Source organism: Petaurus breviceps, unplaced genomic scaffold (assembly GCF_028583685.1).
Source record: "Petaurus breviceps papuanus isolate PSGF00001 unplaced genomic scaffold, PetGlider_PUasm1.0 90849, whole genome shotgun sequence".
Taxonomy (NCBI): domain Eukaryota; kingdom Metazoa; phylum Chordata; class Mammalia; order Diprotodontia; family Petauridae; genus Petaurus; species Petaurus breviceps.
Window position 1 is genome coordinate 13,053,340 of NW_027187361.1, and position 27,067 is coordinate 13,080,406.

At 37.5% G+C, this 27,067-nt stretch overlaps 1 long non-coding RNA gene and 1 pseudogene across 1 annotated transcript; one reads left to right on the top strand and one right to left on the bottom strand.

Moving 5' to 3' along the window:
* The first annotated feature begins 222 nt into the window (after positions 1-222).
* LOC138149801 (cellular tumor antigen p53-like) lies at positions 223-1,322 on the top strand (annotated as a pseudogene).
* Positions 1,323-4,161: 2,839 nt separating this feature from the next.
* Positions 4,162-16,146, bottom strand: LOC138149845 (uncharacterized). The gene is made up of 4 exons (XR_011165435.1): positions 16,031-16,146; positions 9,801-9,948; positions 6,841-6,937; positions 4,162-4,508 (listed from the first exon to the last, which is right to left on the bottom strand). It is a non-coding gene; the product is annotated as an uncharacterized lncRNA (long non-coding RNA).
* Between the last annotated feature and the right edge of the window lie 10,921 nt (positions 16,147-27,067).

Below are 27,067 nucleotides of genomic sequence, written 5' to 3' on the forward strand. Positions count from 1 at the left end.
GAGGACACAGGAAGTCATGGGACTAAGGCTACATATAGAGAGTTTGCTTAGAAATTATTTCAGGGGATGGCATTGAGGGTGTAGGTAGAGAGTTTGATGCATCTACAAGAAGAATAGGGAAGTAAGAAGCAGCTTAAGAGTCACATGTGCACAGGATGGTGCCCTTGCCCCTTCTGTCACCACCTTGCCAGTCACAAAACTTGCCAGTCACAAAACAAGCCAACCATGGAGGAATCACTGTCAGATCTGGAGAACTGGCTGGGCCAGGAAATCTTCTCAGACCTATGGAATTTACAATGGAACAATTTGCCAGATGATTTATCGAAAATAGATATACAGTTGGCCTCAGCAGACAATGTGAGCTGGCTAAAAAATGAGAAAGAAAACCCTGGATTTCAGGCATCTGTACCCCCAGTTAATGTGCTCACATCATCCACCAGTCCATTCCAAAAGGACTGTCCTGGGGAGTATGACTCCTGGCTTGGTTTTCCACAATCTGGAACAGCCAAGTCTGTCACCCGCACATACTCCCCTGAGCTGAACAAGCTGTTTTTCCAGCTGGTCAAGACCTGCCCTGTCCAGCTCTGGGTCACCTCACCACCACCTGCTGGTGCCCAAGTCTGCACTATGGCTATTTATAAGAAGTCAGAACACATGACCGAGGTGGTTAAGCTCTGTCCCCACCATGGGTGATGCACTGAGCACATAGATGCCCTGGCACCCCCATGGCCCCTGATCCGGGTGGAAGGAAACCTAAGGGCAGAATACCTCAGTGATATTACCACCATGTGACAGTGGGTCCATGCCTTGTGAGTCCCCAGAGGTTGGATGTGATTGTACTACAACTCATTGCAATTCTATGTGCAACAGTTACTGCACACGGGGCATAAGCTGGCACCAGATTCTCACCTTCATAACCCTGGAAGACACCAGCGGTCAGCTCCTTGGACATATGGCTTTGAAGTATGCGTTTGTGCCTGTCCTGGAAGAGACTGTGAACTGAGGAGGAAAATTTCCTCAAGAAGGGAGGTCACAACCCACAGTCACCCTCTGAGAGCAATAAGTCTGCATTGCCCAGCACTCCTGGCAGCACCCACAAGGCTAAAAAGAAGCTAATGGAGAGAGAATATTTCACCCTCCAGATCCGAGCCTCTCTGGGGAAAAAAAAAAATGAAGCCTTAGAACTGAAAGATGCTCACAGTGGAAAAGAAGCTGAGGGGAGCTGTCCCCTCAGCACTCAGCTGAAGCCCGAGAAAGGAGATTCTATGCCATGTCAAGGCAAAAGACTCCTGGGGAAAAGTGAAGCTCCCGACTCCCACTGAACATATGTACCCCCAGCCTAGAGAACCTCTGTTTTTTTTTTTTATTTCCCACAGGCAACCTCTCCTCTAAAGGCTTACCTTGAGAGAGTCCCCATCTTCAGCCCTCATGCCCCTTCCAGCGTTGTGTCTAAGTCTCAAACAATATTTAAGGTGTTCTTTGCTAAAACAGATAAAATAAGGGGGAAGGGGGGGCTTTCTCTACTAGGCCATGCTCTTTGACATTGTTGTTCAGTTGTCCACCTCTTCATGGTCCCATGGACCATAGTGCTCCAATACTATCCATGGGGTTTTGTTGGCTAAGATACTAGAGTGGTTTGCTGTTTCCGTCTCCAGTAGGTTAAGGCAAGCAGAAGTTAAGTGACTTGGTCACACAACTACTGAGGCCAGTTTGAACTCTGGTCTTCCTTATTCCAGGTACCATTTTATATCTACTGAGCCTTCCCTCACTTTAGTGTCCCTGTAAAGGAGAGAAAAGTTATCTGAATAAATCTGATAAGAGTGTTCTGAATAAAAATATTAGGGGCATTGGAATCATAGACTTAGAACTGAGGGAAGGGACCTCAAGGGCCCTATAGGTGAGGAAACTAAGGCCTGGAGAACAATCTAATTTCTCACAGTGAGAAATAGGATTTAAACCCAGAACTGTAAAGCGATACTTCCATTCTACCTTTCTAGACTAGAGGTTTTGCTTAGAGTCGTGATGGTTTCTTGAAACTGCTACATGTATTTCTGCCATTTTGGGAAGTATATTCATTCAGGTATGTGATCCTGGTAAGGTGGGGGAAGGTGGCAGAAGGATGTCAGGAAAGTGGGTGTTCACAAATAGTTGTGAATGGGTGATAAAAAGAACTGCCCCACCCCCAGGATGTAGTCTCTGAAATGTGGAATGTGCTTCTACCAAAATGTTTTGTACCCTCTAGGCTAAGCGAGACTCTGACATTTGATTTTCACTCATCTCTACTTAGCATTTACTTTCATGATGAATGTAGGCAACAGCCATTTTGAGAAGGGAGTCATAAGTTTCACCAGACTGCCAAAGGGGTTTGACATAAAAATGGTTAAGAACCCCAGCTTTAACCACAAATTCACACTTTAGTGTAAGGTGAACTTTATTCATTCCCAGAGATTCCACCTTTCTCATTTTCTCCCTGTTTCTCCCCTTTTCTGTTCCTTTTTTTTTTGCAATTTTTATGGAATTTATTTTCAAATAGAGTTAATACTGATTTAAAAAAAAGAAGTAGGCACAGTGAATAGAGCACCTGCCCTGGAGTCAGGAGTACTTGAGTTTGAATCTGGCCTCAGACACTTAACAAACACACAAAAAAGTCCTAGCTGTGTGACCTTGGGCAAGTCACTTAACTAATGTAAAATAGAGATAATAAAAACTGAAATACCTACTACACAGGGTTTATTGTAACTGAAATACCATATGTTAAATGCCTTCAAATCTCAGATAGTGTGTAAATGTCTCTTATTGTTATTGTCTCTTTGTTGACCAGACAAAAATCTGAGATTATACAATGATGCTGAAAAATTATGAGGAATGAAATGGGAGAGCTGAAGTAGCATATGACCAGAGATCATCTTTTTCCTCCCCTTTTCCAGTGATTTAGGAAACTACAGTACCTACAAAATTAGTTGGGGACTGGAGGAGGGATATCCCAGGGATTTGAAGAGAAATAAAAATTTTTAGAACAGTCACTGTTATGAATAAACTAGTAAGTGTAGACTTAGGGCTATTGAGTAGTAATAAGAGAATAACTGAGGTCCTTTAGAGGGAGCTACAATGATGAAGTGATAAGAATGCCAGTCCTGGAGTCAGGAAGACCCGAGTTCAAATCTGGTCTCAGATACATTAGTTGAACGATTTTGGGCAAATTCATTAAACTCTGTTTTCTTAGTTTCTTCATCTATAAAAATGGGAATAATAATAGTACTTATCTCCAGGGGTTGGTGTAAGGATCAAATAAAATAACATGACTAAAGCATTTGATATAGTACCTGACACATAGTAGGTGCTATAGAAATGTCAGCTATAATATAACATATTATGTGATATATAATAGCCAATAGAACATTAGAATCTACTTCAGCCTCCTCAGGAAGTGGAGAAAAGGAATCTGAAAAGAAGACACCCTAACGAGTCATAAGTTTTGGATCTTGGTTGGAATCTAACAAATCCAAACATCATTCAACAATATTTCAGACAAAATAGGCAGCGAGAAATACCAAATACATAAGTGATGCAAACCCCTTTTAATAAGAGGAAATGTACTGAGAACAATCCACTTTACTAATACACTAAACCTGATAATGAGAAAAAATGTGTTAGCTCTAGTTGGGGGCAATTATTTAACCTCCCTGGGTTATTCATAAGTAATCCTTGACTGCAGAGAAATGATGAGGTATTTAAGCTTCAGCAAGAAGTCTCAGCCTCTGCCTGTTGGTGTAAGAATATTTCACAGCAGATGAAAACCAGAGAAGTTCTGCAGTGTCTACTGCATGCAAAACAAACCCAGCTATTTCTGGTAAATAGCATTCCAATTTGTTGAGCTCCCAAGGGGCAATGGGTCTCAGCCGCTAGTTATTTGACATTAAAAAAATGACAATCTAAATACAGGCTGTTCACAAGATGTACCCAGATTGCAATTAAGAACCTTCAACAAGTCTTCCATGTTTCCCACCTGTTTCAGCATGTTAGAGCAAATCACTGTCAGATTCCTCAGAAGCTCTGTCAGCTTTGCCTTTTCAGTAAAGCCCTTCTGTCTTGGTTTGTTTCAGGTGATGATGAGAGACAGTTTAAATGGAAAATGCCCACTATCAGCCTGAAAGCCAACTCTTTCATTGTAATCAGTGTAGACATATTTTATTGGAATAAAATACTGGCATAAGAGTTGAGGAGTTATCTATACAGATTCTATTGGTGTAATCCAAAGACAGAAGAAACATGGCACAGTGTGTAGAAGGCTAGGATTTTAGTGAAGAAGACTAGAGTTCAAAATCTGTCCCTGACATCTACTGAGTGACCCTGGTCAGGATACATAACTTCAAGCAATGCCCTGGAACATAGCTACTGATAATAGGGTGCAATCTGGTATGGTAAAGAGAGCTCCCATATTGGAGATTCCTTATGCTGATGAAAGCATGGATCCTTCAGTTTTTCTTTTCACACTGTGGAGAGTGAGGCTGAAAATAAAAAAAGATATGGATTTAACCCATAGTTCTGCCAGTGACCTAATTAGTTAACTTTCAGTGAAATTACATGTCTCTTCCTTTTTTCCATTTCACCTTTGAACAGGAAAGTTTTGCACCTGTTGGAGTGCAGGCCTCACTAATATGGTGCTTGAATAATGTAAATTTCTGATATATGGATTGCCCATTCCACCTCTATATCTGGGATTAAATAAAGTAGAAGGAGTTTTTCCCACGCATATATCCAATGGTGTACTGCTAAATGTTTAACAATTGAGTCTGTGAAGGAAAAAAAAAACATGTTTGCATGACAGACTTTTAAGTTTGATCAATTTTTTCACGTTTTCTCCACCACTTTCTTAAGTCTGGAGACTGAGTCTCTAGAGGGGGAGAACCTGCAACCTTGAGGCCACCTGTGGCCCTCCAGGTCCTCAAGTGTGGCCCTTATGAGGTGTATTTGCCTTCATTCAAAGGGTTGCACTTGAAGACCTAGAGGGCCACATGTGGCCTTGAAGCTGCAGGTTCCCCAGCCCTGGAGACAATCAACAAAACAAATCAAGCCCTAATTTGTAACCTTTTCCAATTAACAAGATATACATACGTACACTGAAAACTTAATAACTGGCTATCACAAGTTGCCCAGAGTGACTCCAATTCACCCCAGCTTACATCATAATTAAGGCAGGCCATAGCATTCAGGCCCAGGTGTAACACATTAAGTTTTACTTCCACAATATATGTCTATGTCTATATATTCCTCTTATGGTGGCAAGAAACACTCAGAGGCCTTATGATGAATTTTAATGTCACTTTTACCAGGTATTGCTGGGTCCATGATGAGAGATATGACTGGGAAAAATACTAATACTTTAATTTCTACTGCTTTGATTTTTATATGCCTAAATGTTGTTGGCAGGAGCCTGATACTCCATCCTGGGGAACTGGAAGCTATCAGAGTCCTTTGTTCAAGGGCGCAGATTGCAGCAAAAAGGGATTCTGTTGAAGAGTTGTTTTTTTTAAGGGGGGGAGGCAAGGTAATTGGTGTTAAGGTAATTGTGCCCAAGGTCACACAGCTAGTGCCAAGTGTCTGAGGCTGAATTTGAACTCAGGTCCTCCTGACTCCAGGGCTGGTGCTCTATTCACTGTGCCACCTAGCTGCCCCTGAAGAGTTTGTTTATGTAAAGACAGGTTGAATTGAAAGGTGGCTCCTGGTTTCAAACGGGCTGCTGGACTTAGTCACCATAATCCCCTTATTTGTCCTTATGTGTCATATAAAACCCAAGTGCTTTACCATTGGTTAAGACCATTGTTGTGCAAGATCCAATTTGTCTGTTAGATAAAAAACTCAATTTCATTTTTAAAAAGTATATATATATATATATATATATATATATATATACAGATATATATATATATATATATATGTCCTAGGTAAAAAGCTCCATTTCATATAAAAAATATATTTCTGGTCCAGCACAGGAAGGTAAATATTACCCAGATAAAAACCATGATATTGGGAGCTTCCTGTAAAGCTAGTGTGTTCCATAGGGAAGTGATCCCTGTTTCCTATTCCACTCCCCATCACATTAGAAATATAGATTTTCCCCCTCACTTCTCTTTTATCATTTTTCTATTTAAAAATTTTTTTTCCAATACTTGAAATCTGATGCCTCCCTCCTCCTTATAGACAATATATAGGCATTCATAAAGGGTACACAGTCTCACAAGAGCTTCCTTCCTCACTGCCTCTTTCCATATTCTATGCTTTCTTTACCTTTCACAACATGAAAGTGGCCTCATCCCAAGTTTACTCCCCTGCCCTCCCACACATACTTTTACTGAGCTTCTATTCTCTGCTTGTCTTCCTCTTCTCAGCATTGGCCATTCCTTCTGGAAAAAAAATCACTAATTTTCCCCTGGTCCCTTTATAGTTAAATATAACTGCACCCATGCACCAGACAATAGATATTTAGAAATACACTAAAATTCCCCCTAGAATCTGTCAACTCACTTGTTTTATGAACGGTGCAATTTAATTTACAGAAGAAATTTTAGAGATTATTCCTATATCTGCTGAAATATTCAATTTCAGTATTTTTAGAATTAAAAAGAAATAGATTTGCTTACTGATCTGTAACTTAAATTTAGACCAAGGAAGCCTTGACTTCTGAGGTTATCTAGGTGTTGAGGTGGTTCTATATGTTAGCAGTTTGAAATTCAAATAGAATCAATCAAACTTACATAAACATGTTGACTTAGAAAACCACATATTAGCATTATCTATATGATATTATATTTTTATTTATCTTAAATATTTCCCACTTACATTTTGGTCTGGTTTGGGCCACTTAGGAATGTCTGCATATTTCTTCCCACCTGTTTGGTACCTTTGTTCTGGGTGACCTCCATTTTGCTTAAGGGCACTTCAAAAACAAACCACAATGAAAAATAAAGTGTGGTTATTTCCTGAGGTTGTAAAGCACAAGCAAATGCCACCAGTTTAACTAGGGAAAGGACATTAAGATAATTATTGGATAGAGCATTGGACTTGGAGTCAGGAAGACCAGAGTTTGAATTTTGCCTTAGATATGACAGGCTGTGTGGATCTGGGTGTAGCACCAATGCAATATATTCACAGTGCCAATGGTCACTATAAATATACCTGCGTGGTACTCAATCACAAAATATAACAGACTCTCCATACAGAAGACAGAAGCAAAGCATTTATTTGGACACCAGAAAACCAAATCCCCAAACCAGTAAGCCAGTTCCATCACAATAGCAAACAAGTTGATAAGCCATAACAGCACAGAGTCACATCATCCTTTAGCCTTCCCATAAACCAACACAAGACAAATATTTGCTCATAAGTCTATCTGTCGTTGAAAGCATCTTCTCTCAATAGTCTAGCTTGCTCTGACTCCCAGCTTCCTGTGGACTCTGCTCCACCCTTCTCCAAACTTCTCCCACCACAGTCTCCATGTGATTACATTGAGCCTTTTAGGGGGTCAAATATATTTTCAAAGCAAGGAAGGTCTTCAAATTCCCTTAGGCTTATTAAAGGGAAGAGAAGATCTTCAAATTCCCATTACTATAACACTGGGTAAGTCACTTAAGTTCTCTCAATTATAGTTTCTATATAATTACAGATTCTATAACTGGAGCATAAAGGTACCAACCTTCCAGGCTTGCTTTGAGGATCAGTTGAGATTAGAAAACAAAAAAATGGGCTTTTCAAATGTTAACTGTTATTATAATTATTATTAAACTTTAGGGTTGGAATAGAATTTAGATGGGAACAAATCTCAAAATCAGAACAAAGAGTAAATAAATCTGGCTGCCACCCAGGATGTACTTCTAAGGAGATATAACAAAGTATACTTTTAAAATTTTATGTTTTATCAATCTATATACTTTTAACACCATGAAATTCTATTTTCTGAAGAACATAGGAATGAATTTTGTGATGTCAAATACATGTGATAGTGAAAACTGAAGGCTGCAGTGGGGAGTAACACGTAATGATCCATTCTGCTTCCTACTTCCATTTTATGGGGGAGTTTATTCCATTCACATTCACAATTATGATTACTACTTGTGTATTTCCCTACATCCTATTCTTCCTCCTGTTTTTCCTCTCTCTCCTTTCACCCTTTCCCACCTCACCAGTGTTTTGCTTCTGTTTACTACCTCCCCTGATCTGTCCTCCCTTCTGTCAGTCTCCATCCCCTTCATCTTCTCCCCTCCTCCTTCCCTGTTGGGTAAGATAGATTTCTGTATTCAACTGATTGTGTATATCATTCTCTGTTTGAGCTAATAATGAGGAAAATAAGGTTCAAGCATTATCCCTTGCTCCCCTTCCCATCTTCCCCTTCACTGTAGTAGGTCTTTTGTACCTCTTCAAGTAAAATAAATGTACTCCATTCTACCTCTCTCTTCATTCTGCACCCGTTGTACTACTCTTTCTCATCCCTTGATTTTTATTATCATACCCTCAAATTCACCTTATGCCCATACCTTCTGTCTGTGTATATTCCTTCTATTTTTACTCTTAGTGATACAATTTTTGAGTTACAAATATGGTCTTCCCATGTAGGGATCTAAACAGTTTAGCTCTATTGAATCTCTCTTGTTTTCTTTTCTCTTTTTACCTGTTTATGCTACTCTTGGGTCTTGATACTACAGGTCAAATTTTTGGCTTAGTTCTGGTCTTCTCCTTATGATGGCTTGAAATCCTTTTTCATTGAATGACCATTTTCCCCCTTGATATATTATGCTTAATTTTGATGAGTAAGTGATTCTTGTTTGTAGTCTTTTCTCCTTTGACCTCTAGAGTATCATGTTCCATAATCTCTTATTCTTTAATTCTGCAGATGCCAAGTCCTGTGTGATCCTGACTGTGACTCCCCAATATTTGAATTGTTACTTTCTGTCCACTTGTAGTATTTTTCCCTGACCTGGTAGCTTTGAAATTTGACTGTAAATTTCCCTGGGGTTTTTATTTTGGGATCTCTTTCCTGAGGTGATGGTGGATTATTTCAATGCCTATTATGTCCCCTAGGTCCAGGATATCATGGCAGTTTCCCTTGATAATTTCTTGAAAGATGCCATCCAGATCCTCTTTTTGATTATGATTTTCAGATAGTCTAATGATTTTGTAATTGTCTCTCTGGGATCTATTTACAGGACAGGTTTTTTTTCCATGAGGCATTTTACATATTCTTCCATTTTTTTCATTCTTTTGAATTTGTTTGATTGAGTCACGATGTCTCATAGAGTCATTATCTTTCACTTGAACATTTCTAACTTTAAGAAGCTGTTTTCCTTAATTAACTTTTGTACTTTCTTTTCCATTTGGCCAATTGTACTCTTTAAGGAATAGTTTTCTTCAATGGATTTTTGAATCTCCTTTCCTATTTAGCCATTTCTACCTTTTTATTTTAATTCAAAAGCTTTATTAGGCACTTACAAAATATGCAAAGCACTGTGTAAAGTAATTCTCTACTCTGGAAAATTGCCATTTTTTTTAGCTGAAATATTTACTTAAGAGTAAAGTAGACTTTCTGAGCCACCATTTGTTAAATACATAATATTTTATCTACAGCACATTTTCAAACTATAACCTTACTACTAATATTTCAGTATTACACATGGTATGTAGAAATCTCACATGATATATATACAGTACTATGTCACCTTTCAAAACAAGATACTCATTAAAATAATGTTAATAATTTATGTTAAACTTATAATGATGAATGATTAAGTATAGTACCCACACCTTACCATAAAGTATACATATTTTTGTTTGTACATTTAATGGGCCTTGCACTGGACTCATATTTCCCATATTACTCAGGTTCATTGCAGGTGACATATATTATTCGATCCACCATCCAGAGCAGACTCTATTTCACAGACCAGGCAGAAACCACTAATAGAATAGTAAAAATTTGATTGAAACACATTAGAAAAGAGACTATGAGAAAAAACACAAGCTCATTTGTAGCAAAACCCATCCCCATCTACTCCTACTCCTTTAATTAGTTGTGAACAATTTTCCATTAATACACACCAATGTGGAAGAGAAAAAAAATATTCTTTCTGCAAAAATTCATATTCTGAGGTGAGGAAAGACTGCCTTGCATAGAGGCTTTTGCTAGTGATTAGGCTCTGATGCAGTCATTCTCAAAAGCCTTTTCTACATTGATGCTCACAATCTCTAAAGATACTTCTTGGCCTATACTTTCCAATGCTTATTTACAACCATTTATCTTACTTCTTGGTCACTGCTACTTTTAGTAAGTGTTATTTCTCTTATATTCTCTCCCAAGGGATTTAGGCAACACAGTAGGGGAAAAGCACTTGGTCTAGAGTCAGAATCTTCACAAGCCCTCCTAAGTAGGTACCATTATTATCACCATCCCAAAGTCAATGAATCAGAGGCAAACAGAGATAAAGCAACTTGCCTAGGGTCCCAAAGTAGCAAGGATGTGAGTCCAAATTTTAACCCAGATCTTCCTGACTCCAGATACAGGACTCTACTGTACAACTTAGCTGCTCCAGATTATTAGATTATAAGATCCTTAAGGGCAGGGACTGTACTGCTTTTCATCTTTGTAACATATTCTAGTGTTCAGCATAATATTTTGGTCTTAATAAACTCTTATTGTTGGATTCAATTGCCTTAATTTTGCACCAATTACACATATTGCTATATGATAATATTTATAAAGCTCTTAGTAGCATGTCTGTCACATAGTAGGTGCTTAATAAATAATTATTCCCTTCCTTTACTTGAGCTAGATAAGACATATACATAGATGGGTATCATATAAGGTAGAATGTGATATGGGCAAAGGACAAATCAAGACAAAATACTGTAAGGAATATGAAGAGAGATCATATTAAGCTAGGTAATGTCTATAGTAAAAAAAACATCTTGAAAGAGGTGGCACTACAACTGTCCTTCAAGGAAAAGTAGGAAGGAGAAAAATATAAATAGGGGAGAGTTACTAGCTGTGTGACCCTGGGCAAGTCACCCAACCTCTGTTTGCTTCAGCCTCCTAAACCATAAACTACAGATATCATCTATACCCATCTGAGAGATTGTTGAGAGAAGCAAATAACTTAACATTTGTAAAGTGTCTACCACAATGCCTGGTCCGTAGTAGGTGCAATACAATGCTTATTCCTCTCCTTTCTCTGATTGACAGTTTCATTCAGATACTTAGAATTTGGGAATGAACTCAGGTGAGTGCCAGTCTTTACTGCACCATCTTGGATCCACCCTCCCATTTCTGCTTTTTAAGCAGTTTTCCAAACTATTGAATCTTTTTTTCATAATTCTCTTGCATCACCCTCATTCTTTTCCCATTTTTTCTTTTGCTTCTCTTATATGATTTTTAAGCTCCTTTTTGAGCTCTTCCATGAGTTCTTTCTGGGCTTGAGACTACTTTGTTTTTCTCTTTGGGGTTTGCTCATAGGTGTTTTCACATTGTTGTAGTCTTCTGAGTTTCTGCCTTGGTCTTCCCCGTCACCATCATAACTTTCTACAGTCAGATTCTTTTTGTTGTTGTTGTTATTGTTGTTTTTTCCTCGTGGTTTTTTAGGCCTTTTTACTTTCTTTTAAATTTGATCTTTCCTTCCAGGGTGAAAGAGGCACTGACCCAGGGTTTTGTGCCAGTGGCTGCAGGCCATGGCTATTTACCTGGTGCTGTGCTGATGTTGCCCTGAGGCTCATGGGGAGAAAGGAAGGAAGGAAGGAAGGAAGGAAGGAAGGAAGGAAGGAAGGAAGGAAGGAAGGAAGGAAGGAAGGAAGGAACAAAGGAAGGAAGGAAGGAAGGAAGGAAAGAAAAGGAAAAAAACTAATATATGCCCCCTAAATTTCTAACGCTTGATAACTTGCTTTAAGGATCAAGATAAAAATGATTTTAAATGTCTCAATTTGTCTGATTGCTTCTGAAGGACTTATGCGGAACATATTGTAGAACTTTCCTCTCCAATTTTATTTACCAGGCTTTGTTTTTATCTTCCTAAAGCTTTTTGAAGCTACTGAAATTGGAGAGGGGAAAGGGAAGAGGATCTTTTTTTTTAATTAAAAAAAATTAACAGTAAGAAATAGAATTCAAACCTGAAGCTGGGAAAATTCAAATCCAAAATCAAATTCTTATATAACTTGACTCCAAGTCCTACTCATTACTTGGCACTGTGCCGTGGTTATCCTGCCCTTCAATTTTTTTTACACTATTTATTTATAATTACGAAATAGTAACTAAGTAAATGGAGGGAAGTCAAGCAATCCTTGGTAAATTGAGCAAAGATTCAGAATTTGTGGAATTCAAATAACTGAGATTTTACTGAGTGGTTTTGCTTTCCATTAGGAAAATTCACTGCAAGAAAAAAAATTAAATTCAATCAAGGAGGAATGGAATTTTTATAATTCAAAATGACTATTTTTACAAAAGTATTTCCCACAGGGTTCTTCTTATGAATTTAAAAAATATATTTTTCTTGTGCATTTCAAAGGTTGTATTCATAAAGATCTGATTTATACACAATTCTCCCAAAACATGTCCACTGCTTGCTTTCAGATGTCCATGAAAGATGCTGAACTAGCAAAAACAAGGCAGGCATTTAACCATAAAATCCAAATTTGGGGGAAAAAAATGTTTCTTTCTCAGAAATAAATTTCAATGAATCTTTGTCTTACAGGCTCAAAATAAAAAGGCTCTGTATCCACAAACAACTCTACATGCATGAGGAGATATGGTAAGTTGGGGTAAAGGATGCAGCTAGAACCGGTGATTGATTGTGTAAGTGATGCCATTACTCAATTCTCAGACGATTACAGTTGCTTTAACTGAGTTAATATTATGCTGAAGCATGAAACAATATGACGGTCTCTAAGATCTTGCTCATTTACTCCCTGTTGCTTTGCTATCGTGTTCCCTGCATAGCGTTTGGCAATCTTGATCATTTTGTCTGGCATGCTTCAACTTGTCAAGGTTTTGTTTGTTTTATGCTGTGTGTTTGGTAAGCCTGATTTATGATGGAATGTATCTCTTTCTCTCTCAATGTTGTAGATTGCTCTTAGGATCTGTATTGTGGAGCCAGTAGGATAGCATAGGCTTACAGAATGTTAGACCTGGAAAAGTTTTTGCTGTGACCTAGATCTAGGCCAAACCCATCATAGAAAAGATGAGGACACAGAACCGTAGAGAAAAAGGGACTTACCTAAGATCATTTAGATATAGCACAAAACTTTTTATCTCCATTTATAAGCTCTTTTGTTGATAATTTTAAAAAATTGAGTCTGAGTAGACATTTTTTGAGGGAGGGGTAAGAAGGGAATATTAGAATGTTATTTTCTAAATGAATATTTTGTTAAAATTTACTTTAAGTATCTCTGCTACATAGGTTTGCTCATTCTTTGGTGCTAACACTGAGTTTGTGTCTTTCCTTTTAGACATTAGGAAAGTGAGTAAACTAGATATGTGGAATTTGTGTTGTGTAGTAGTCAAAAAGGAGTTTTGTGGCTTCAGAACTCTTTGGAATATGGTTTGTATGACCTTTGAAATTTAAATAATAATCATGGCTAACAGATATTGATAGAACAACACATACACATGTAGGTCATTGTATCATTCATTATGTGTAAATTTGATGTGCTCCTGCATGAGGTGATTCATTTATAATTTGGCACATATGTTAGCTTAAATAAATTCTTCTTAACCAGAGTTCCTTTTCCAGCTTCTCAGACTGCAACCATAAATCTGAGGACAAAGTAGTGAAAAACCTTCTATTTCTTCTGTGTGAAGGCCTTTAGAAGGCTCCCTTTGAGGTTCTATAGGTTTGAATCCTTGACTTCTAACTCTTCCCTAGCATACATAGTAAATCTTGCCATTTCCACTTCTACAACATCTTTCCTGGACTTAGATTTAGAGTCTCTAAAAGAGTTTGCTGGTAATCACAGCCATGTGTAAGGGTTATGGGATTTAAAGATCTCCCATGCCCCATGGACGTGCTGACATAGCAGAGCAAGAGAAAGTGAAAAGCCGAGCTAACGGTCCTGCGGTTGGCAGTTGGTGGCAGTTGCCCTTTTTTTTTTTTTTTTGAGTTAGGATTCCGGCTGAGCACTGCCAGGGGCCGGAGCTGCTGGGAGCGCTCTTCCAGGACACTGGGTGGTTGCTGTGAGTGGGGAGAGGAGGACCTTTGCCTGAGGTAGCCTGTTCTGTTTTAAAGGCTTGAAAATGTGGGTGCTTTCTACTTTATCTACCTGTGCCAATATCATAACTACTCTGATGGCTTTCACTTTCTGGTTTTGGGACTCAGTCTTTTGGTATCTTAATAAATTTTCTAGTTTATTTCCCCAAATAGCAAACCTGATGTATTTTGTGATGGATAATTATATCAGCATATTAGTAATCTCTATAGGCATTGTGAATATGGCATTGCTGATACACCATGTCTGATGAGGAGCCTTCCTAGATAAGCAAACTGTGTGACACAGATCATCTGCGACATGGCTAGAGAACTGATATATCACATCCTGCCAGGAAGGGAGTCACTTTGATCAGGAATACTGAACTAAGAAATTACCTCAATGGGTGGGGGAGAAGGTGGGGATTTTTTATAGCAACCACTCTAAGCTTGAGGTTACTATCTCCAAGTACCAAGATGGTAGAAGAGAATATAGTTCTGGTTTGTAGTGTTATTATACTTTGGCTTCTGCTGTACCTTCTATGACAGCATCCCCATGTAAAATAATATGTAAAAACTGATAAATTTTATATTGGCCATCTATTAACCAGGTGATTGATAACTGTGTGGTAAGAAACAGGATAAGAGTTACTGAATAATACTAGTAGAACATCCCCATCTCCAGTCCCTGAGGGTTACTTCTAGAACCTTGAGGGAAGATGTAGCCATCTACACTCTGGGGGTTCTACCTGTTGGTCTAAATGATGTTGGGAGGGCCACACTCAGAGTCTACACCCAATTTCCCTCTTCTCTGCTTCTAGTTGATCCTAGAAACATTCTACTTACATCAGGTCCCCTTTTTTCCTAGCAATTGAATTCTGAATCATTGAATCACCAGGGTCCAAATTTTTTTTTATTTTTTAAGGCTACTACTGTGTAGCTTGAGTTACAGACTCAACTTTGCTATTGCCATTGCTAACTGAAGTCTTTCTTTAAATGAGTCCCACTAACCAAGTAAGTCAGTTTGGAATTGGATTATTTTGTTTATCAGCAAGATTTGCCCTGATCAAAATTGTGAATTAGATAGAGTTTGTCATTGGGACTTTCCATCCCCCTCATTCTTTATGATTCTTTGTCTTTTGTCACAACAATAATATGCAAGAGTGCATGTATGTGTGTATGTATATATGTATGTGTACACATAAGTATATATATATATATACATATATATATATATAACTGAGGCAAAAAATATTTTTGACCATCAACCTAAACTTTGTTCACATTTTCCAAGACTTACTAATTTGCTATTCAAGTCAAATTACTATCTTCTTATGTTAAAAAATTGAGGGAATATTGTTATTGAGGTTTTTTTTTCCCTCCATCACTTCGCAAGATTCAGTCTCTCTAGCATATGTATAGAAAGTTCATGAAAACTAGAGATATGCTCACCCAGATAAAGGTGGTCAGATGGCTAAGTACTTTGAAAAAGGGAATATTGACTTTTGCAGAATTGAGATCTCCCCCGCAAACACACACACATTCTAAATCAATTTAATGTCACAAATTTCAAATAAAAAAAAATTAGTATTTCCCAGTCCTGCTGCAGCAAAGTTTTCTGTCATTCTTAGGTCTTTTACTCAAGTCCAATTCCACACCTTCTCCACACACACACACACACACACACACACACACACACCTTTGCCAATATTTATTTAATTTTTATTTATTTAATTTATTTATTTAAATTATTTATTTATTTATTTAAATATTTTATTTAATATTTATAAGGACTAGGATCTCTAGTTACTCACAATCTCCTGCAAAATATAACTCAGGAAGGAAGGCTAGAATTGTCTCAGAGTTCCCAGGAACTACAATATGGCAAGCCCCAAATAGTACTGAGTTTTTGTACTTCATGTATCATCATGATGAATCAAGAAACTAGTAAATTTGACTGGTGTCACTAAACTGACAGATCTGAGCCTGGGGCCAGTGCCTAGATATACCACTAAATAGGACACTCCCAAACATCAAAGCAAATAATATCTCAATGATGACTTTAGAAAAGTTACCCAATAGACAATTTTTTTTAAGTCATGGAGGAGCTAAAGCATTTCACAAGTACATGTAATACTTTGTCATTTTATCATTTGTCCTAAATTATCCTTTATGAAATTTGGTTGCATAAGTCCTGATTTTCTGAATTAAATGGAAGGGTAGGGTAGATCCTTACCTCTTTAGAATCTTCTTTTCAGAATAAAAAAAAATAAAAAGACCAAAGTCTGTTGTTTTATGCATTTGCTTTAGAAAGTAATTTCTTAGACTAGGGCAAAACCTGCATCTTTTTCCGCTAGAGCAGAAAGCAAATATTACTTGAGAAGCAGGAGGTAGCTCCTTCTCTGATGTCCCATTATAGTATGAAGGTGACCCTGAGTTCTTATCATTATGGTCAAGTATTTACTTTGCATGATATTTATATATTTATGTGTGCACATATTCTACTCTCTATATAATGCAAGTTCTACCTTACATTCTATCTTAAAAAGAGTAATAAATTCTTGGAAGGGGGAGGACCCCTTCATTTTTGTCTTTGTATCTCCAGTATATAGCTGTAGTTCCAGTGCAATATTTACAGCACCAACCATAACTATAAATAGACCCATACAGTGCTTGATTGCAAAATATAACAAACTTTCCATATAGAGGACAAAACCAAAGCTTTAATTTGAGCACCAGAAAACCGAATTCCAAAACCAGTAAGCCGATTCCATCATAGTAACAAAGAAGCTAATAAAGCATAAGGACACAGAGAGCCACAGCATCCTTTAGCCTTCCCACAAACCAATGTAAAGGTCAATATTTACTCACACACTTCTCTGTCTCCTTGCCTGAGCTCCTCTCCCTCCCACCCTCTCTCTAGCTTGCTCTGACTCCCAGCTTCCTATGGCTCTGCTCTACCCTGCAGCAAACTTCTCCTACCACAGGCTCCATGTAACTACATTCAACCTATTAGGGGGCAGAGTTTACTTTCAAAGTAGGGAAGGTCTTCAAATTCCTCCCTAGGCCTATTAAGGGGCAGGGGAAGGGGCAGCTAGGTGGTGCAGTGAGTAGAGCACTGGCCCTGAAGTCAGGAAGACCTGAGTTCAAATCGGCCTCAGACACTTAATTACTAGCTGTGTGACTTTGGGCAAGTCACTTAACCCCAATTGCCCTCCAAAAAGCAAAAAAAAAAAAAAAAAAGGGACAGGGAAGAGCTTCAAATTCCCATTCCCATTACACTAGAACAGTGACTATCATATAGTGGGTGCCTAAAAAATATTTATTGTATGATTGGTTGAAGCCTTGTCGCTAGAACTTGTGTTCTGATGATTCTGCCAAGTTAGAAAGGCTTCAAATATTGACTTGTTTTGATGGATGCTATATTGGTTGTCTGAGGACCAATCTAGCTAAGTCTGGATAGGCTTAGCCCCAGACTGGCTAGGGGATGACTTTTTTGACTCTGACAACTCATGAAGACCATCTACTAAGTACAATGGCAGGAATTTTCAACTTTTTTATGTCATGGCCTGCTCTTGCAAGTCTGATGAATGTTATTGACCCCCTTTTAAATATGAGGATTTTTCAAAATCATAATTGAATGAAATGTTACATTTCAGTTAAAAGTTAGTGAAAATAAATGTTTTAAAAAAATTTTTACCCAAGTTTATGAACTCCTTGAGAATTGGTGAATTCTAGGTTAAGAACTTTTGGTATATAGGAACTGGATGTGCATTGGTGGAAAGAATACTTAGAGCAGTGAACTTATGAACCACTGAGGTCTATACAAGATACCTTGCTGAGATGCTGCTATCAATGTTGAAAAATGATCTTTGCACATGTCATGCAATAAACCCAGTAGACTTTCTGGCAATAAAAAAGTTTCCCTTAAAATTTGTGGCTGCATTAAAATCCTATTTCAGTGTCTCATCATGGCATGGTGTTGACTTGGGGGTCTCAGAAGCTCATTAATGAACAACTTTCAGCCCATACTATGTATTTGTCATCCAAAGAGAAGCCTTGCTAAGAGAGAAGAGGAATGCTCATAACCTGAAACTTGGATACTAAGGAAATGAATTGTTTTTGGCATGTTACCATAGTAACTAAGACTCCACAGAAGAGTTATTGGCAGAGTCAGTGGAAGTAATAGGTACACTAATAAAGTTTAGCAACGTTTTAGAGTATCCAAGTTGGTACCTGACATCAAATAAAGTCTTGTCTTTGACTTCATACTTCCAGTAATTTGAAATGTATGAGTGTTATAGGCTCGAGGACAGGGGTGGGGAATGTGCAGCCTCAAGGCCACATGTGGCCTTCTAGGTCCTTGAGTGAGGCCTTTTGACTGAGTCCAAGTTTCCAAAAGAACAAATCCTTTTATTAAAGTAATTTATTCTATGAAGTTTGGATTCAGTCAAAGGGCTGCCCTTGAGAACCTAGAACATCACATGTGGCCGGGAGGCCACAGGTTCCCCACCCACCTATCCAATGCTCTCTCCTGCACAGTGGTCTCATTACTTAGCTTCTGCCTTGACTTAAGTACAGTGTGTTCAGAAATAAGATTGTGGAAAGGGAAATTAAAGGGGTAGGGTGCGGGTCAAATGAGGAGAATTCTATTCAGCTTTTTTGCCTTTTCCACATTTTCTAATTTATTTTAAAGGCACTGGGGTTAGTATCTATACCAGCTAAAGTATCTAACACTGCCCCTTCCTCCAGCTGGGACGCACTGTTGGAATTAAAACCAATAAAACTTAGTCTTGCTTCTATAGAAATACAGTAAATTTCTATCTTTATATACAATATAATTTAAAGGATTTTTATGTCTTCAGTTTATTCCTCACTTCCAGCTCCTAGAGTGTCTACATTCCTTTAAAGCTCAGATTAAATGCCATCTAGTGCTGGAGGCCTTTGCTGATCCTAAAAGCTAATTAGCTTGTGCTTTTATGGGTGTATGTATACATATGTGTGTATGTGTATATATATATATATATATATATATGTATATATATATATACATATATATGTAGTACAGTTATACTTTCCACATCAAGACTTTCCCCAATGTGGTTTCAATATATTGTAGGATGGCATAAGAAATTGAATTGGAATTTTTTGGGAGATTTGCAGAAGTTGTAGACAACACATAAAGGCTAGCAAATGACACAGAAAAAGTTTAGAAATTCAGAAATGCATAAAATATAGGTATAGTATTTCATAATATCAGCATGTTTTATCTTTTAATGCCATAATAATTCAGACTTCTTCTCTGGTATGAAGGGAGGGACAAAAAGGTTTATAAGGATTTTCCAGATGGTGGGGGTGCAATGCCCCTAACCCCATCGATGTGACAAGGATAACTTTACATATATGTGTGTATGTCCATATACACATGTACATGTTATTTTCCCCCATAAGCTCATTGAAGGCAATGACTATTTGATTTTTTGTGTTTGCACATTTCCTCCATATAGCTCTCCTCCACACATACTTGTCAATCGACTAATAAATGTCCACAATTGATTAGAAAGTGAATTTGAATGATGTTTGGGGATATTTATGTAATTTTATGAATTGAACTTTTTTGAATCATAATTGATTAATAAAGAGAAAACAGAAGAGCATAGGCATATTTTATTCTCCCTGATTGTTGTTATTTTCAAAATATAATTTTAGAACTGTTTTCTGGCAAATTGATTTTATAGAACAAACTTGGTCCGTAAAAATGGGATTTAGCAAAACTATTATCAGATCATCTGGAGAAATAAAATTCAAGCAATATGTCCCAAGTGTGCAAGTTATGAATGTGAACTAAATTGCCCCAGCTGCTGAGGAGATGTACTATATGCTCAACCACATAAACACTGTCAATGAACTGAACTCAAGTGGTTTCCGTAATCTGTCTTCGTTCAGTTCGTATCATGAGTACTACATATGGGGTTTGAAGTTCATTATCGCAGAAACCTTAGCAGGATTCACTTAATGGATATGAACACACAAAGTTAGAGATTAAAGAAAAAGTACAGATGATAGATTGTGTGATGCCATGGAGGTCTGAGAGCAGAGCAAGAAATTCACACACTGTTGATGGCAGTGGGGAAAAGAAGCAGATACAGTGAAAGTGTTGCATATATATAAACTGGAGACAGATCCCTCTTGTGCTTTCATCCTCTGTGTGTTTGCTAATTTTCTTTTCATGCTGCTACAATGAGCAAACAGGAAATGAAGCCTAAAAAGCGTGTGCATTTTGACCATGCTAATATCATGTGAGGTTGAGGATCAGCACTTTTTACAAGATTCCATAAGAAACAAACAGCCCAAAGAGGAAGCCTTGGGTAATTATCCCTGATCAAATGGCCTTCTTCAAATGAGAGATGTAAGCTGTACCTTGGATGAATCCCAGACATGAATGAAAATTAAAATGCAGAGGCATCAAGCAGTTCGACCTTGAGAAAGTCATTCTCTGTCTCTCTGTCTCTCTCTGTCTCTCTGTCTCTCTGTCTCTCTCTGTCTCTCTGTCTCTCTGTCTCTCTGTCTCTCTGTCTCTCTCTCTCTCTCTCTCTCTCTCTCTGTCTCTCTCTCTCTCTCTCTCCCTTTCTCTCTCCCTGTCTCTCTCCTCTTTTTCTTTCTTTCCCTCCCTCCACGTGTCTCTCTGTGCCTCTTTGTCTGTTTCTCTCTCACACACACACGCGCGCGCACACACGCACACATTCTTGCTCTCTTGCTGTTTCCTCATCAGTAAAAAACAATCCTTTCCATCTCTAAACTTCTATGAATACATTTTTCATTGTAGAATAATGCTCAGCACTGCCCTTCCATCCCCCAACCCCATTTTGTGCTGTTGCTCCAGGTTCCATGGCAATAGATGAAGATGTGAACAGGTGGTGATAGTTAGGCCCTAAAGCAGTTATAAAACTTGGGGCCAATGAGCCAGACAGATGTAGGGATTTTATAGATTTGGGCATTTTACTTGCCAAGCTATATTTGATTAATGAGGCATAAAGCCTAAATGATAGAAAGGGAAGTAATATAACTTTTATATGAAACTGTCAGTTATCACCATTGTCACCATATGTTTGCTTCTTGCCAAGGTTTTCATGTCCTTAGTTTGTGGTCTGTATTTTGGATTTTAGAATGATTACTAGCATATTTTTGCAAATGCCCTCTCTCCTGTTTTTATGAGATTGTCTTTGAAAAACGGGGTGGGAAGCCAAGGCAATTATATGAGCATCTGGATTTTGTGTCTTTAGTACCATCAGCCATCTTAAGGAGCAGTGAATCAATTTTCAAATATAGTGATTGTTTCATTCTAAGATTAAAAGCTCTAGACCTGGAAAAGACCTCAAGGGATCAACTAGCCCTACACTTTTATTTAACAGGGGAGGAAACTGAGGCTAAGGTGAAAGGGGGAGAGTCTTTCCACTAGTTAGTGGAAGATGTATAATTAGAATCAAGGTTGTACTTCTAAATATTTAATAAGCAGCTCTCAAGAAAACAGACAAACAGGGGTCAGAGTCAAGATGGCAGAGTAGAAACAGGGCTTCTGCTGGGCTCTGGCTGCCACCTCCCCCAATTCATGTAAAAGGTGACTATGAACAAATTTTGGAGCTACAGAACTCACAAAATGACACAGATAAGCTAATCTCCCGCTGAGGATAACCTGGCAAGCCTGCAGGGAGCAGTCAGCCTAGCACTCTGGGAGCCAAGCCCAGTCCAGTGGCAGCCAGAGGTTTTAGCCCCAGGGCAGGCCTGACCAACCACCAGCTGGAGGGACTTCAGATCACCAGCAGCTGTGGGAGATTCCAGAATTATCAACCCATAGATACTAAGGACAAAGTGAGAGGTCAGTGCAGTGTGGACTTTGGGATCCAGTAGTTGGGAGTGTGGTCAGCCTTTATTCCCTGGAGCTACAAGCTTCTGTGGTGCTGTGGCCATGTAGCCACTGCCGCTTGGCAGCTTTGGCTCCTGGACTGCAGATGGTAGGGGGCCCAAGAGACCAGTCTGAGGCATAATTGCTCTTGCTTTAACCTTCTTGTATCTGGATTGTGGTCTAGGGTGGAGGTCCTGGGGAGTGTGACCACCTTGCCAGAGCATGTGGAGGCTTCAGAAAGGGCACCCAACTAATACCTTCAGCAGCTGAGAAAACCCATGTGTTTGGGATAAAGCTCCCCTGTTTGGTAGCAGAGTACTATTGTGGTAAAAATCCCAAAAGTCAAGTAATTGAGTTGCAAAATGAGTAAATGAGGGAAGCAAAGCAAACAGAGGAATCCAACATTAGACTCCTATTTTGGGGACGAAAAGAATCAAAGCATGGAAAAGGAGAAAGACAGTGAAGTCAGAACTCCTGCACTAAAAACTTCAAAGAAAAATATGAGCTGGTTACAGGCCATAGAGGAGCTTAAAAAGGATTTTGAAAATCAAATAAGAGAAGCGGAGGAAAAATTAGGAAGAAAAATGAAAACAATGCAAGAAAATTATGAAATGAGAGTCAACAACCTGACTGAAGAAAATAATACCTTAAAAAATAGACTAACTCAAATGGCAAAAGAGGCTGAAAAGGCCAATGAGGAGAACAATGCCTTAAAAAGTCGAATTTGCCAGATGGAAAAAGAATTTCAACACATTATAAAAGATACTTTACAATAATTATGGCTACACAAAACCAGAATGACCTGTTTCAGGTCATTTTAGTGAATTGCTGGAACCCTTTAATAAAAGGTGGGGGGAAAACACAGGTTAGATGACCACTGATAGAGGATATTACAGAAGATACCTGTTTCAGGTGGCCTTTGACCTAGAGGTCATCTTTGAACTAGAGGTAGCATTCAGTCTTTAGAACCCATTATGGATGCGATCTTGGGAAAGGTACACACTCTATGGAACTTAATTTCCTATTTCATAGAATGATAGATTTATTAGATTATCTCTATGGCACCTCCCAGGTCGAAGTCCTATGGATCTAAGAGGTTCCTTCCAACTCCTTGATATGATTCTGTTACTTTATTTTATTTTTCAATTTATTAATTTAGTTTTAGTTTTCTACATTCATTTACATAAATTTTAAATTTTCTCCCCCTTCTCCCCTTTCCCTCCCCAAGAGTGAATGCAATCTGATATAGATTCTACACATACATTCCTATTAAACACATTTTCACATTAGTCATGTTGCATAGAAGAATTATAATGAATGGAAGAAACCACGAGAAAGAAAAAGAAAACAAAAATATAGTCTGCTTTGTTCTTCTCCATAGTTCTTTTTCTGGATAAGAATGGCATTATCCATGATGAGTCCTTTGGAATTGTTTTATGTCCTGGCATCAACTTCAGTTCATATAAGTCTTTCTAGGTTTTTCTTAAGCCTGTCTTTGTATTCCATTACATTATAGCACATTAGAATTCCATTGCATTGATATACCATGACTTTTTCAGTCATTCCCCAATTGATGGATATCCCCTCAACTTCCAGTTCTTGACCACAACAAAAAGAGCTGCTATAAATATTTTTTGTGCATGTAGGTCTTTTTCACATTTTTATGATCTCTTTAGGATACAGCCCTAGAAGTGATTTTGCTGGGTCAAAGAGTATGTACATTTTTATAGCTCTATGATCATAGTTCCAAAATGCTCTCCAGAATGGTTGAATCAGTTCACAGCTCCACCAACACTGAATTAGTGTTCCGACTTTCCCACATCTTCTCCAATATTTATCACTATTTTTTTAAGTAATCAGGGTTAAGTAACTTGCTCAAGGTTACACAGCCAGGTGTTTCTGTGTGGATGCTAAGTGTCTGAGCCCAGATTCGATCACCAGGTCATCCAGACACTGGAGCCGGTGTTCTTTCTCGCTGTGCTACCTGGCCACCCCTATTTATCACTTTCTTGTTTGCCATGTTAGCCAATCTGATAGGTGTGATGTGGTACCTCAGAGTTGTTTTGATTTACATCTCTCTAATCAATAGTGATTGAGAGCATTTTTTCATGTGATTATGAATAGCTTTAATTTCTTCCTCTGAAAACTACCTGTTCATATCCTTTGACCATTTATCAATTGGGGAATGACTTGTATTCTTATAAATTTGACTCAGTTCTCTATATATTTTAGAAATGAGGTCTTTATCAGAGACACTAGTGGTAAAAATTCTTTCTCAGTTTTCAGCTTCCCTCCTAATCTTGGTTGCATTTGGCATAGTTTGTGCAAAAACTTTTCAATATAATGTAATCAAAATTATTTATTTTGCATTTCATAATGTTCTCTATCTCTTGTTTGGTCATAAATTCATCCATTCTCCATAAATCTGGCAGATAAACTATTCATTGCTCCCTTAATTTCTTTAAAGCATCAGTCTTTATACCTAAATTTTGTACCCATTTGGACTTTATTTTGGTATATAGTGTCAGACATTGGTTTACACTATTTTTACCATACTATTTTCCAGCTTTTCCAGGAGTTTTTCCTCAAATAATGAGTTCTTATCCCAGAAGCTGGGGTCTCTGGGTTTATCAAACAGTAGATTTCTATAATCACTGATTACTATGTCTTGTGTACCTGACCTATTCCACTGATCTAGCACTCTATTTCTTAGCCAGTACCAAGTAGTTTTGATGACTGGTGCTTTATAATACAGTTTAAAATCTTTTATGGCTAGAACCATCTTTCCTAGCATTTCTTTAAATTAATTCCCTTGTTATTCTGGACTTTTAGTTCTTACATTTTAGTTATTATTTTTTTATTATATGATAATAAATAATGAATTTTGTTATTATTTTTTCTAGTTCTATAAAATAATTTCTAAGGGGTGGCCAAATGAGCACTGGCTCCAGTGTTGGGATGACCTAGAGATCGAATCCCAGGCTCAGACACTCAGCACCACACCCAGAAATAACTGGCCGTGTAACCTTGAGCAAGTTACTTAACCCTGATTGCTTAAAATAATTAATTTCTGGTACTTTCATTGGTATGGCACCAAATAGGTAAATTAATTTAGGTAAAATTGTCATTTTATTATATTAGCTTGGCCTAATCATGAGCAAGTGAATTTTACCCAGATATTTAGATCTGACTTTATTTGTGTGAAAAGTGTTTTGTAAATGTGTTCATATAGACCCTGGGTTTGTTTTGGCAGCTAGACTCCCAAATACTTTATAATGTCCACAGTAACTTTAAATGGAATTTCTCTTTCTGTTGCTGTTGGGCTTTGTTTGTAATATATAGAAACGCCAATGCTTTATGTGGGTTTATTTTGTATCCTGCAACTTTGTTGATGTTGTTTATTATTTCAAGTAGTTTTTTTACCTGATTCTCTAGGATTCTCTATGTATATCATCATATCATCTGCAAAGAGAGATAACTTAGTTTCTTCTTTGCCTATTCTACTCCCTTCAATTTTTTTCCTTCTCTTATATATAAAGTTAATCTGTCTAATACAATATTGAATGACAGTGGTTATAATGGACATCCTTTTTTCACTCCTGATCTTACTGGAAATGCATCTAGCTTATCCCCATGACAGATAATACTTGCTGAAGGTTTTAGGTAGATGCTACTTATCATTTTAACGAAGGCTTTGTTTATTCCTATGCTCTGTAGGATTTTTAATATGAATAGGTGTTATATTTTGTCAAAAGCTTTTTCTGCATCTATTGAGATAATCATATCTACTAGTTTTGTTGTTGATATGATAAATTATGCTGATAGTTTCCCTAATATTGGACTAGTCCTGCATTCCTGGTACAAATCCTACCTGATCAAGTTGTATTATTCCCATGATAAGTTGCTGTAATCTTTTTGCTAACATTTTATTTAAAAATTTTGCCTCCATATTCATTAGGGAAATTGGTCTATAATTTTCTTTCTCTGTCAAGACTCTTCCTGATTTAGGTATCGCTACCATATTTGGATCGTAAAAAGAATTTGGTAGGACTCCTTCTTCACTAATTTTCCCAAATAGTCTATGTAGTAGTGGAATTAATTGTTCTTTAAATATTTGATAGAATTCACTTGTAAATCCATCTGGTCCTGGAGATTTTTTCCTAGAGAGTTCATTGATGGCTTGTTCAATTTCTTTCTCTGAAATGAAATTATTTAAGTATTTTACTTCTTCTGCTGCTAATCTAGGCACTTTATATTTTTGTAAATATTTATCCATTCCACTAAAATTGCCAAATTTGTGGACATACAATTGGGCAATATAATTCCTAATTATTCTTTTAATTTCCTCTTCATTGGTGGCAAATTCACACTTGTCATTTATGATACTGGTAATTTGGTTTTCTTCTTTTTAAAATCAAATTAACCAAAAGTTTATAAATTTTATTGTTTTTTTTCCCTAAAAGCAGTCATTAGTTTTATTTATTAGTTCAATTAATTTCTTAATTTCAATTTTATTAATCTCTGCTTTTCAATATTTCTAATTTGCTATTTAATTGGGGATTTTAAAGTTTTTTTCTGGCTTTTTCAATTGCATACCCAATTCATTGATCCTCCTTTTCTCTATTTTATTCCTTTAAGCATTCAGAGATATAAAACTTCCCCTCAGAACTACTTTCACTGCATCTCATAAGTTTTAGTATGTTTTCTCATTATTGTCATTCTCTTAAATAAAGTCATTGATTGTTTCTATGATGTGTTGTTTCATCCACTCATTCTTTAGGATAAGATTATTTAGTTTTCAATTAATTTTAGTCTATCTTTACATGGTCCTTTATTACACATAATTTTTATTGCATTTGATCTGAAAAGGATATATTTAATATTTCTGCCTTTCTGCAATGGATTGTGAGACTTTTATACCCTATACATGGATGTGCCTGATAAAAAG